Here is a 14,518-nt window from a genome sequence, read left to right on the forward strand (position 1 = left end):
TTTAAATATATGTTTTTCTGGATAAGTTTATTTATAGGTATTGCATATTTTAGGTTACAATTAATTGAATTTTTAAAATTTATTTTCAAGCTAATTTTTTAGTTTTTAGATAAGATTTTTAATGTTTGTATATTAACTTAGTTACTAGTCATCTTAATAAATTAGTTTATTTTTTAAATTGTAATTTATTTGACTGGAGCAATCTAGGTATATAGGTTGTATCAGAGCAAATAATATATGTTGCATGCTTCTTTCAAACACACACACACACACACACACACACACACACACACACATATATATATACACTTAGTATATTTTTCTTGTTTAACTTCTTTGGTTAGTACTTCCAGAATAATGTTAAATAAGTTTTAATAGCATTCTTGTCCAGTTTACAAAATATAAATATTTCTATTTTTTTTACCTTTAAGTATGGTAATTCATGTTCTATATGTGATTATTCCACTTCATGACTCATATGCCATCTATTCTTATTATACTGTTTTTCCTTTTACATGAGAGGGAAATGTAGGATATTTGCCACTGCCTTTTAAAATTTAAAGAGTTGATCTTATGTTTTATGTCATCTGATTTACATTATATTATGTTAACAAGTTATGCATTATATTAGATTTTTGAATTCCTGGAATAAATATGTGATTACAATTGCCTGTTATTAACAATATGCTCCTGAGTTTTATTTGCTAATATTTCATTAAGATATTGACTTTAGTAACTATTTTCTTAGAAAACAGTTATTTTAATCTAGGCTTTTGATTTATTTCTAAAGTTTTTATACATGTTCTGTTTTGTGATGATTTTAATTTTCTCTGTATCAATTAGTGTTTTTCTTTTTACATTTTTTTACTTCTTTTGTGTTTCTACATTCTTGCCCCTTTTTTTCCTAGTTAAGTTTGTCATTTTCATAGTTTATTATTGCCATTATTTAAATATAGTTTTCCTTTTAACTTTGTTTTGGTTTTATGTATAATCTCTGCTTCCCCCTGCCAACATTTTCTAGCTCCTTATTTTATTTTATTTTCATTATTTCCTCTCTTCTGTTTTCTTTAGATTATTTTATTCTCTTTGTCTTTTTTATTTAGATGCTTAATTTATCTAATTTTTAATTTCCTGTTGATTATATAGTATTTAAGGCTTTAAAGTGTGTTAAGAATTAAGCTTTAGCTATACTAAGTTGTGCTGATTCTTAGACATTTCTTGCTCTTTCATTCTTGTTTCCCCAACGCTGTCATAGTTTTGACTGTTTAATAGTTTATGATGGTGTTCTCTTTGTTATTATAATGTTTTTCTCTTTTATTCTTGAGAGTATTGTTATTATTTTGTGTGCAGAAAAAAAAAAAAAAAAGAGTTTTAGCAACCTGCTCTCAAACTGCCCCTGTGAGCCTCAAGTCCTGGGCATGGGACTTTTTGACAGGAGTAATTTGAACTGCCACCAGGTCAAAAGTTTTTTTGTTGTTGTTGTCGTTTTGTTTTGTTTAACGTGAGGATATGGTGACAAGTGCAAAAGAACAAACTTTTAGATTTAAAAATATACACTGGGTTGTGAGCCAGAGTCTCAAACCCAGATGTGTCACATAGGTAGTGTTCTCTGATTTTGTAACTGAAAAAATCTGTGGCTCGCACCTGTCTCTCTAGTACCATTTGATCTAGCCTATTCCTGATCTTCTCCTTGTTGAATCCAGTGATTTCTTTTCATTTACTTTTGTGTACAAGTCACAGACCAGAACTCAGAATTTCTAGCCACCTAGATGGTTCCAATATCCCAAGGAAATTAACAGGAGCATCAGTAGGGGCTGGACTGTGTCCACTGCTCCTTGGCTGAAGTGATCTTCTTGAAGCCAGTAGTGCACATCTTTCTCAGGAAGAGTTTCACTCTCACTCTGGCTTCTGGAGCTCTAACTACATTTACCCCTGGTTTCTATTATGACATATGCAGCATGAACTTTTGATGAAATAATACATATTGTGTTGCTTAACCAAATGACCCCAGGAGCAGGCACACAGCTGTTTGCTGTCACTCTCTCCCTCTCTCTGCCAACCTCATACCAGACTTAGGATCATGATAAACTATAGGATCCTGTGCACACCACTCAAATCCAAGGGAAGTAGAGGTGTCTTTGACACCAAGAGGTGCCATGATGTCACCTCTCTACTGTCCTCCTTCATAAGGATGAATTGGGCAGAAAATGCAGTGCTTCTACCCTCCAAAGGTCCAGACGGGAAACAGAAGCAGAGCAGTGGTTCTCTTCCACTCTCGCTTCACCCAACATCAAGGTGTGAGTTCACTTTGCCCACTTCCTTTTTCTAAGCCTTTCCTCTCCTTTTGTCTTTGAAACTCCCTTTTATCTAGTAGACTGTGCCCTACAGTAGAAGGGATTTCAAATCACCATGCAAATCTGCACAACTCTACATGGGAGAATGATGGATCATTGAAAGATGGATGTAGTAGCTCTGCATTAGCTATAAATTATAACTGCAGCTACCTCTTCTCTCTAGAGGGCGAGTAGGAGAGAACCTGTAGCTACACCATGTAGGCTGAAAATTGAGCATCAGTGGATACTTTGAAATATCCTACTACGCAAAGTAGTATGCTAAACAAACTCTCCCCCCATCCTTAAACTTTTACTATTCCTTACCACAGACTCTTAGATTTGTGTTAGGGATAGGGCTGTGTAATCTCAGAGTTGGGAAGGGTACAGATTTGGTTCAGGGATTGGGGTAAAAGTTCAGAAAAGGAATTAGGTTGGAATTGAAGTGGTGTCGTTGCCTGGGATAAATACCTGGGTTTCATTGTCTCACTCCAAGAAGATTAAAGACATGCACGCACACACACACACACACACACAAGGAGTAAGTTTAGGAGCAGAGGTTTAATAGGTAAAAGATAAAGAAAGGAGAATAGCTCTCTCTCATGAGAGAGAGGGCTTCCCAAATAGGAGATCTGGCCTGTGGCAAGAGCACCAGATATTATAGGCAGGCTTGAGGAGGTGGTGTCTGATTTATGTAAGGCCCACAGATTGGTTGGACCAGGTGTGACATTTACATAGCCAGCGGGGAAGGCTGCCCACCCCATCCTAATCTTATTATGCAAATGAGCTTTCCACTTGGTCAGTGCCATCTTGTCTGCTCCTTACTGTACATATGGCTGGCAAAGAGAAAGGAAGATGGAGCCGCCATGTTGGACATGTCTAGCCCCAAGTAGCCTTTTCCTGTTGGCACAACTGCCATCATTCATCCTTGCAAGCTTCCAACTTGCTTGCCTATGTCTGCAGCTCAGTTTTACAGGCTGTCCTTTGTTAGAAAAGAAAATGATTTGGGGACTCCTTTACATTAAAAGGAAAACCTTACTGAGGACTCCTATACTTTCACTATCTGCCTAAGATTTCCTCTTAACTCTTTTATCAGAATTAGGTTGCACCTAAAAAAGTGTGTGATGTGGAGTCGTCTGTTTACCACACTTGATAGTCTCAGGAATGATCCTCAAGTGCCATGTTTGTTTATTCTCTGAGCATTTACAAGGATCTTGAATGATCTGCATCTCTTTTGAAACTACAATAGGTGCTTTCATTTATTTTCTGCTAATAAATAGACTTAGCTACTTATTACTAATTGAACGCATTTCAGTTTCCACTTGAAGTTTGCAGAGTGTGCACAACATTCTTTTCAAAGACTTTCCGGTTATGCCAACCTTATTTGGTACAGTATTTTTAGACTGTGAGGGCATTGGAGGAGTTAGTTGACAGTGAGATCTCTTATTCTCAGCTCCAGGGTAGATCTTCATCTTTTTAATCAGAAAAATCACAAATTGTAGATCATTTAAACAGTACAGGAATGAATAAATAAATGTCCTCATACTTGGATTTGGAGTTAAGATTGGGGTAAGAGACAGGCATAGAGTAATATTCAGGTACATCAACCATATGCATTAACAGGTAATAAGAAACCATGATTTCACATTTTAACTGGGCTGACAATGCAACATGAAAATGACTGCACTAACCTATCCCATCATCAAACAGGAATGCTTTTCTTGGAAACTTGGTTGTGAAGGTGAGAAGGGCAGTAATTACATGGGTCTGCATGGTCAAAAGAGTTTAACCTTTTTGTTGTTATTGTTAATTAAACGCAACTCTTGGGATATGTAAAAGATGATAAGAGGCGAGATTCTTCCAACACAACTGGGATTAAATCTGCAGATGGCACATGAAGTAGAGCCAAACCCTCTCCCACCCTTCTGTTGTGTAGGGCTGATGTTCCTGGCTTTCCTTTAGGTACCAGATGGAAACCACTCTTGAGCAACCCTCCTTGGTGACTCACTGGCTCATTATCCCACAGCCAGCTCAAGTATTTATACACATTGTCATTTGATCTGGTGGATTCTTCAGAACATTTGGACTTGATGGGCCATTTTATTGACCCCGTTATTGACTATCATGTGTGGTATTTAACTGAAGAGGTAGTTTTGAAGACTCATATATACTTTTCCTACATAAAGGCAAGCATTTGTCCAAGGCAGCCAGTCATAGGAAAGTGGAGTAAAGACTTTTGTTTCTATTCTCTCTAGAGTTCTTGCAATACGCAGTCCCTTAATGAAGCCAGATGCATCCTCTTGTGCTTGGCTTCAACATGATCAGTGAAAATGACTCAGAGCTGTAATTTTAATATGCCAATTATTTTCTAAAGAAAAATATAAGACTGCTTTATATGCAGAAAGTCATTTGTGTCTATTTCACACATCGTAGGTTCTTTGCACTGGGTTTGACTGTTTACTCTCTAAGAAATCCATCGTATTTATAAGGTTTAGTGTTGCCGTAAAATTTCTGGCTCCAAAAATATTTGTAAAGTCTCTGTCATAAATCACTTTTAACTTTGTAAATTTGTCAATTGTATAACATATGTCAGGTAAACTACACATGACCAGACAGTTTTATGACCATAAGCAGAGGCCAGCCTATTGTCTCATGCCAGCTTATGCACAGGTGGGCAATAGACACCTTCATAAAGAAAGAGATAAACCTGATTCAAGCTTTAAAATAGATTACCCATTTATTGGCCCCTTTTACTACCATTTATAAGCTCACAATTTTTGAAATAAAAGGGACTCTGTCATTTAAAACTACATATTTATTTACTTATTTATTTAAAATATAATTTATTAGGCTTCGGGAAAAAATTTTAGGTAAAAATTACTCACAAATCCACCTTTCTAAAGATAACACTAATAACATTTTTATTTTTCCTATGGTTTAGTAGAGAGAATTGGACATGGAATCTATTGTGTTAGGGGACGGTAATGTATTTGTTTAAGAATAAACATAAAATGTAACTGGTAGATTGAATTGAGTTTAGGTATGTTTGAGTATGTTCTAAATGTGATGCAACTAGAAATGATATGCATCAAGAAAAGGGCACATTGGGAGGAACAGACTGGCAGAAAGAGACTGCACAATATTTCCATTTTTGAAACAATAAAGAAGTAAGCCAAGAATTCATTTTGGAGTTCAAACAAATAAAGCAGAGGTCTTACTAACATGCAACTGAGTAGGAACGACTCCTTTTTGCCCCAATTATCGGGGCCTGCTTCTTAGGGCAATGATATTATTAGGTTGGTGCAAACATAATTGCAGCTTTTGCCATTACTTTTAAATGGCAAAAGCTGCAATTATGTTTGCACCATCCTAATACAATGAGAAATGCTGTATGCAGTTGAAGTAAGCAGTAATTAGGGACAAAGGTATGTGTGTTCTAGAAAGTTCTACCAAGGGAAGGTCAGGAAAGGAGTCTGAGAGGTTTGCTCAATGGGAAAAGGAAGAGATCATGAGGGAAATGGACTGGGATTCCAAGTAGAAAAAAATGTTATTGGGCCCTCAGGTCAGAGAGGCAGATTCAGAGAGTGTTTAAAGGGGTGGGCTTTGAGTTCAGACTCCCTGGGTTCAAATCCTGGTTGAGCAAGCAACCTAGCCTCTTCGTTTCCTTGATAGAAAAATGAGAGTGGTAATGCTTGTAATGAAGATTGTGAGAATTAGAGGATGTAGAATGCTTTAAACAGCACTTTACTTGGCTCATAGTAAAGTAACTGGATAAATATTAGCTATTGTTGTCCCATAGTGTCTTGATCGTGCTAGTGTAGACAAGCTGAAGTGTTGAAGCATTGCTTGCCCATTGCTGCATGGAAGAAACCTGAGGATTAAGACACGGTCAAATGGGTTTTCCTGCAGGGTTTATGAAATGGCTTGCATTAGTAACAAGGGGAGGGGGCTTTTTCTATTTCAATAACATTCTCCACACTTTAGAAAATGTATTCTGTTCAATTTTCCACCTAGGGGTTTAGGATTGGGAGATGAGAGTCAACATTTGTATATTTTTACATTTGTGGTGCCCTAACATGTGATTTGCCTTTTGACTTTTTATTTAATATTGAAATAAGCCCTTTCCAGTTAGATCTTTTTATACAGTTAATTCTTAACTAATATTAATATTATAATATTAACATGCTTATTATTAATGTCCACATGGTAGAGTATTATATGATTGTATTATGATGTACTTAACTATTGTTTACTATTAGAAATTTTGTGAATTCTGATATTTTCCTGTTATAAATGATGTGGCAATGAGCCTCTCCTACTCATTCATTTCCTTAGGAACTACTTATTGAGCACCCACTATATTCCAAGCTCTCTGGGAAGCACTGGGAATAGCAGTGAGCTTGAAATAAATCTTGGTACATCTCTGATGTTCATTAGGGTAGATTGCTGGAAGCAAAATTGCTGTTCAGAAGAAATGAACATTTTAAGGCTCTTGATATCTACTGCCACATACTACTTAGAAACATGCTGATTTACAGGTTTGTAGTACTAGATCATACAATTCATCTTGAATCAATACAATCTTTCTTTCTTTCTTTCTTTCTTTCTTTCTTTCTTTCTTTCTTTCTTTCTTTCTTTCTTTCTTTCCTTTCTTTCTTCTCTTTCTACCTTTATTGAGTCAGGGTCTTACTCTGTCTCCCAGGAGGGAAAGCAGTGACTCAATTAACGCTCACTGCAGACTCAAGCTTCTGGGCTCAAGCAGCCCTCCTGCCTCAGCCTCCTGAGTATCTAGAACCACCAGTGTATGCCACTAAGCCTGAATACTTTTTAAATTTTTTTTAAGGTAGGGTCACTATATTGCCCAGGTTGGTCTTGAACTTCTGGCCTCAAATTATCTTCTTGCCTCAGTCTCCCAAAGTGCTGGGATGACAGGCATGAGCCACCAAGCCTGGCCAAATAAAATGTTTTTTAGGCATTCACATAAGTCTAAAAACATCTCCACCCACTGGAGAAAGCAGATGGAAACTCAGTTCTGAGAAATGATTTTCCCTTTCTACATCAGGACTTTCAGCATAGTGAATAAACTACAGCAACTCATTTAATTTGGTGAAATCATTTTAAAAGACTGGAAATAAGACTGAGAAATATGGAGAAAGAATAAAACCTTTGCTATTGATTAACCAAGCAATATACTTTTATAAAACACATGCTTCTGTATTTTGAAAGCAAAGGGACGTGGTTTGAGGATAAGTGTTCAAAAGATTATGACAAAAACAATATTATAGCGAGATTCTAAATGATTTCAACTTTCTCCTTTATTTTAAGCTATTGGATATGTGGAAATAGGATGCATCAAAGATTAGCCACATGGAAAAAGGAAAAATGGAGTGATAGGGCAGAGCACATTAGGTGCTAGCAACACAATGAAACTCAATAGGCATTAAAAGCAAATGCAAAACTCGGTCCACTGATTAAGCTATAAGCCTTGTTTCAATGTGCTTTTTATTAAAATGAAAATCTTCCTTTACATCAATGGAACCATAGATTAATCCATGCCTTTATTCTTGTGGATTAAGGAGCTACCTGCTCAGGATTTCAAAACAAGATCACAAAAACAGTTTCCTTTGAAACATTTTTGTTGGAGAACATTTTCTTGGTATTGAATTTAGAGCCTGATCAGTGGCAGAATAGGTGGAAATGACCCATAGGCTCACAGCACATAATCAGTGTAGGTTCCAGGAGAAGAGTTGGTACCCTTCTTAAAGGTCCAGAAAGAGGCCACTGGCTCATCTCCTGAGAGGGGAAAGCACAAAATCAGATGCATCTGATACCTGCAAAAGACTACCAACAAGGCTTTGCTCCGAAGCAGGATTCTTGTTTCTGAAAAGGTTAAGTGCTCAGAATCACCATCCTCTCAGGAATACTACTACCACTATTACAGCTACCATTTAAGCTCTTACTGTATGCTGAATACTCTAATGTCTTTCATATACAAACTTGTTATACCTTCCCAAAAGCCAGGGAAATATATTCTATTGAACTCTGTAAGGCAAAGAAAGGGAGCCATGGAAGGGCTTGATTGCATGTGAAGGATCATACAACTCCCATAAAAGGATTTGAACTCAGAACTTACTTTAAAAACTTTGAATGGAGGATTGCTCAAAAAAGGTACCTGGAAAACAACATAAGAATAAGAGTCTAGTTTCCCAACCTGAAATACAAGGTAAATGGGAGCACCAACAAGGTAACTTAATGCTAAATGGATGAGATCTGGAATCCTGAAATCCCTACCAACTCAGGATAAGTTCAGTCTCCTACACTAGGGAATTTGTAAGGATTAGATCTTAGTTGTAATGGTTAAAATACATCATAGGGAAACCTGAGATCATTCTTGGAACTATAAGCCTGTGACTGTGTTCTCCCAAAAAAGTTAACATGCCAGGCACAGTTTTCCTCATCAAAATCCCCTTGATCTTAGCTGAGTTTAAAATGATCCTTCTTGGTCACTTAAACCACCAAAAAGAAACTAAAACAGGCCAAATTTGTCCTGAAGTCCTCCCCAAGTAACAAATCTTAGAGTGAAACTTTAGAAAGCAAAGAAAGGAAGCAACTTTGAGTTGATAGTATAGGGGATACCCCTGCAGATTCTAGTCATTTCTATAACCTGCAAACCTCAGTACAGAGAGGCCCAAAACAAGCTCAGGTAAAGCCAGGGGTAGTCTCTCTCTCCTTTTCTAAGTCTTACCTGGATTCTGTATAAGCAGATAAAAAGCAGATAAGCTGATCTCACTCAAAGTGGAAGTCAGTGCTTATTAACTGCACACAAAGAGAGAAATACAAAAACTGAGAGCATTTTGACATTTTTATGGAAATTTGCCATTGCCATGTGTTCTGGTTAACAATTGCTGTTTAACAAACATCCAAAATAAAACAAAGTAGTCTAAAACAAAAATGTATTATGTCTCATGGTTATGTGGGTTGATTGGGCTCAGCTGGGCATTTCTCATGTGGTGTCTGTCTTGTTTTTGCTTTTAGAAGGCAGCTGGAGCTGGAGTTAACTAAAGACTCAGTTGGACAAGGCCTCCAGGATGGTTCCTTCATTCATGTACTAGGCACCTCATCTGGAATGGCTAGCACAGCTGGAGGCTGGCTGGGCATCTGTCTCCATGCAGCCTCTCCATTTGGATAGCTTGGGCTTCCTCTCATTGTGATGGTTTCAGGATAGACCTACATCTTAACTGGTGGGTGGCTTCTCCTAGAGAACACACAGCAAGTATCCAGGATTGGGAACTGCAAAGCTTCTGGTGAACTAGCCTGGAAGTCACACAGCATCATTTCTACCACATTCTGTTGCTCACACCCACAGGCACAGCCCAGATGTAAGAGGAAGAAGGGGACATATATGGATAGGCTAGCTACCACAACATGATATCTAAGAGCATGATGACCAAACTCATCTTGTTGAGCTCAGTATAAACTGGTTCAGGAGTAGAACTCACAAGGCAATTTGCACATGGCTGGTGCTGCCTACTGGTCATATACATTGGATTCAAGCATTACCACAAAGAGTTTGAGAACTCTATCCTCTTAATCTCTGCTTCTGCCCAATCTGTCCTTATTTCTACAACTACACTCAGCACTGGTTTTCAACCTCAGTATATTCCTTTGATTCTCACAAATGAACTTTTTCTTCAGTAACTCCTAGGACACAGTTTTTTTTCCTAATCACATACATTTGATCTCAAGCTCTCCCCCGGCTTGGCCCTCTTCTTACTTTGGCTCTGCCGTATTTTTCTTCAACCAAGCCTTGTTTTATAGCATGAGCAGCTCAGCACTACAAAACAACACTTGCAGACTTCTGTGATGTTCACTTTTGCCTCATGAAATTTACATTTTAAAAAAGAAAACCTTTACAGATTGACAAGAGTAAAGCAGCAGGCTTCTTTAATGTCATCAATGTCATCTTTCTCTCATGTCAGGGATTTGGAGATGCAGAGATTTCCTTTAAAAATTATTTTGAAAATGTCAGAACACCCAATAGTAGAAGAGTAAAAACACCTTTCCCCATTATCCACATTCAGCAATCATCAAAAAAAATTGATTTTTAAGAAAACCCATTGATTTATTAGAAGACTCCATAGTCAACTTCTGTTGGGTTGAAGGAGAGAGCACAATAAGAAGTTCTCAACTATTCTGGCCTTATTCAAGGATGAAATTTCATCTCTTGAATTTTTGGATAATTTATCTTTCATCATATCTGGTTAGTGCACAGCAAAACGTTTTGAGAATCACATACCTAGAAAGGAGCAAAATTCCTTCCCAAGGATCAGTTCAGCACATAGAGTCCTAAATATCGGATTTGATAAAGGTGTTAATGTCATGGCATTGTCAGGGGTGGTCAGTGTTGCAGAGAACAACTTCTGGTATCCTCAGATAGGACACACCAGAATCGGTAGAAGCATGGCTTAATCTCACACTGGGTATACTAGTTAAATTTCTACATGTAGATAGATTTGGCAGAGTGAAACAAAAAATACTTGAAATATGAAACTATTATTGATCCTCTTGCACAGTGAAATGACTTTGCGTAAATGATTCTCAGACCAAAACATGATTAAACAGTCTTGTTTTCTAAGGCAAACATTCGTGTTTTAGTGCATAAAGAGAACACTTGGGGAGAACACAATGTTGCTCTTCAAGTATTTCAGAATCTGTCCTACAGAAGAGGAATTACACTTACCCACTGTTATTCCTGAGGTCAGAACTAGGACAAGTGGGTAGATATTGTGGGGAGGTGAACTTCACATCAACTTAACAAAACTATATTTAAACTTAACCTTTTTTTCAAAGTGGAGAGAGCTTCCATGTAAGATAGTGAGCTTCCAGTCATGGACAAAGTTAAGCACATGTTGGGTAACTGCCTTCGGGGGAGGCTGAAGAGGGATTTTTATAACAAGAGTTCTTAAGCTCTGTGTGTGTGTGTCCATGTTGTGTACGTGTAATTGTGTATTCATGGCAAACTTTGAAAACTAGAATTTTTGGTAGTCCCAGGAGAGATTAACAGACTCAAAACAGCTTTAAACACATCGGTGATAATTAAGTACCATCATCACTGTGGCACAGCAATATCCCAAAAACTCTATAAAAGTTAGACACAGTTTGTACATTACTCTCTTCACTTTTCTTCTAGTACTGTGTTGAACTTTTTATTGTCACAAGAGACTCTTGTCTGTATTCACAAGCAAATTTTTAGCACGTTGTGGTATTTTAGTAAAAATTTCATTTATCTCTAGTGTTGGATTGATGCTACTCCATACCTTGTCTAAAACTCAATTCATGTCAACTTTCCATCAATGGCATTTCTATAAATATAATTTAAAATTTTGGGCTGTATACATGAAGGCTTCCAGTATACTGGTATGCCTTACCACACCAGTTGTTATGGAAGGTACGTTGGGCCTAGTCATTTCCAAAGGTTTGAAGTTACTTCTCTCACTTTGTGTTACATTTGTTGGAAGAAAGTAAACTAGTAATGAGCAAATAGTACCAAGATCTTATGAAAGGTGGGAGATTTTTCTCCTGCAAAGATAGGTTTATTTTAAAATTAACCAAGGGAATGCAAGAAAGCCTTCTGATTTCTTTCCTTTTTTTTTTTCCCCAGAGGCCTAAAATGTTACTGAGTGCCAGAATCTCAAACACATGTTTTACAAATAAAATGACATCTGTACATAAACCATCGATCATTATATTAATCATTACATGATTTGCCTTGTTTTGAAGGGTATACGGTACAGCTTTGGTGAGCAAATAGTCATAAAAGATTCGTATTTGCTCTGCCCATGCCACTCTCTTGAGTTGATGCACATGTCCTTAGAAAACTGCAGAGAATTAGCCCATTGTATTTGATGCTTTTTATGTGACTGCCTGACAAGTTTTTTTTTTCCTAATGACAGAAGTGATAAATAATCAGTGCATAAAATTTGAAAAAATGCAGATCAATGCAAAAAGGAATCACCACTAACACAGATAATTTTTGTTAACATATTAGTAAATTTTCTTAGGTATTGCATCTAAATTTCCCTGGGACTGTTGGAATAGGTCATATTAAGGAAAAAGAGTTACTAATAAGTCAGAAAGCCAGATCTTCTGCATATATGATCACTGTTACTATGGAAACCAACACTTTCCTGGATGTGACAAGCAAGCATGCTGAGGAAATGTGAGCTGATAGCATCATGGTAGGAAGCTGGGAGGAGGAGGCCTGTCCCTGTTGGAAAGCTGTGCCCAAAATGAGGACATCAACAGGAACATGCGGTGCACATTTGTGTCACCACCAGGCTAAAAGAAACTCCAAGGCCTGGACCTGACAAGAGACAGACAACCTCACACAATACCCTACCCCTAGCAACCCAACCACAGGGGACTCTTCACCTTTGTATCTCAGCACCCAGAGCAAGGCCTAGCAACAGATAGGCGGGGAAGATACTCCCCAAGTATCTGTCGAATGTATGAGCAAAATAGTCATGGTGCTCAGGACCAAGATGGTCTTTCTCCAGACCTTTTCTTTCACTCATAAATGAGCCATAATGAGCGCGTGCTTGTTATTATAAACACAAAAGATGATATAACAAGCTGGTTTTGTTTTTCCTAAAAACATATCTCCTTGGCTCCAGGAAAGCCCCTAGATCCAGGAACTCTGAATACAGTGGAACTTTGTGCTGAGATGCCAGTTAGAGAATCACTAGGCATGGATAGCCTTCCTACTGGAAAAGTAATTTAATCGTAGTGTGCTCTGGCTTCAGGCTATTTGCTGTAATCCGAATAGAGAAAGCATTTTAGAAGCTGTGTGACAGTGTCCTATATTCATCCTGGATCCCTCTTTCTATAAAGCTGTAGGTAAAACTACTAACTAAAATTTTAATAAGACCCTCCATGTGTTCTCTGTCTCTGACAATTAACAAAATTTCTGTTCAAAGGGAAGAGAATGAGTTTTTACATATCCCTCCAATTTTCAAAAAATACAGCATCTCTCATAGTCTTTTTTCTCAGCTTTTGCTCCAGTTGAAGGTGATCTGTTGATGAAGGCCAGATAACATGGCCCACAATTTTACCATAATATTCCAAAACAAGTGAAACAGCTCTTTTTAAAAATAATTTATTCATTAATTAATTTTATTTTCCTCAGCTTTATTAAGGTATAGTTGACAAATAAAAGTTGTACATATTTACAGCATACAATATGCTGTTTTCATATATGTGTACATTGTGAAATGATTAAGTCAAGTTAGATACTAATTATTTTATAAATTAGAGCAATTTGTTTCCTAGAAATTAAGAAAATACAATTCATAGGAAAATGCGAGCTGCTGATAAGGAGAGTAACTTGAATAAAACATATTAGGGTCAGATCTATAAGCTTTTGTGGCTGGTTTTTAGGAATTTGGGAGCCACCAGTTCTACGATCAAGATGAGATCCGGCCTCACTTTTCTTATTTCATCTATACTGTAAGAGTTACAGCTCTTTTTCTTGTCTCATTAAAAGGATCCGCCCATGGTCTTGACAATTATTTTAAAGGTTCACCCAATCATCTACAGGTCAGGATTTACAAGTAAGGTTCTTCTTGTGCATTTTCCAAAGCAGTAAATAAAATTCTAACTCTAACTGACCCTTCTCCATGATTATGTGGATCTGAATAAAACACTCACTGTAGTCAGCATCCATGTGTATTTGAGTCCCTGTTGAAGGGGAATGGCCCATTTCATGTTTTCTACTATATCCAGAGCAGACATCACAATGTCACATGACAGCGTTATGATCCAGATGTCAATTATATTTAAATACAGCCCTTGGAACTCAACTATTCTCTTTATTAGGAAGTTAATAATTTGTGTGTGTGTGTGTGTGTGTGTGTTTTTTCTGTTTCTGTTCTTCACCCATGGTAGGCAGAATTCTAAGATGGCCTCCAATATTCCTGATTCCTGGTGTAAACAACTTGTATAATCTCCCCGGCCTTGAGTGTGGGCAGAAACTGTAAACAAGTAAAATATTACTCCTATAGATAGATATATATTTCTCTGGTGGAGATATTTAGAATATATAACTAAGGTCAGTAATCAATTGACTTTGGGTTAATCAAAGGAAAATCATCCAGGATAAACCAGATCTCATCAGCTGATCTCTTAAAAGC

At 37.2% G+C, this 14,518-nt stretch overlaps 1 long non-coding RNA gene across 1 annotated transcript; it reads left to right on the forward strand.

The window, feature by feature from the left end:
• The first annotated feature begins 2,047 nt into the window (after positions 1-2,047).
• LOC105486865 (uncharacterized) lies at positions 2,048-12,062 on the forward strand. The gene is made up of 3 exons (XR_011614358.1): positions 2,048-2,295; positions 9,366-9,571; positions 11,992-12,062. It is a non-coding gene; the product is annotated as an uncharacterized lncRNA (long non-coding RNA).
• The last annotated feature ends 2,456 nt before the right edge of the window (positions 12,063-14,518 follow it).

The sequence above is a fragment of the Macaca nemestrina genome, chromosome 15, assembly GCF_043159975.1.
Source record: "Macaca nemestrina isolate mMacNem1 chromosome 15, mMacNem.hap1, whole genome shotgun sequence".
NCBI lineage: Eukaryota > Metazoa > Chordata > Mammalia > Primates > Cercopithecidae > Macaca > Macaca nemestrina.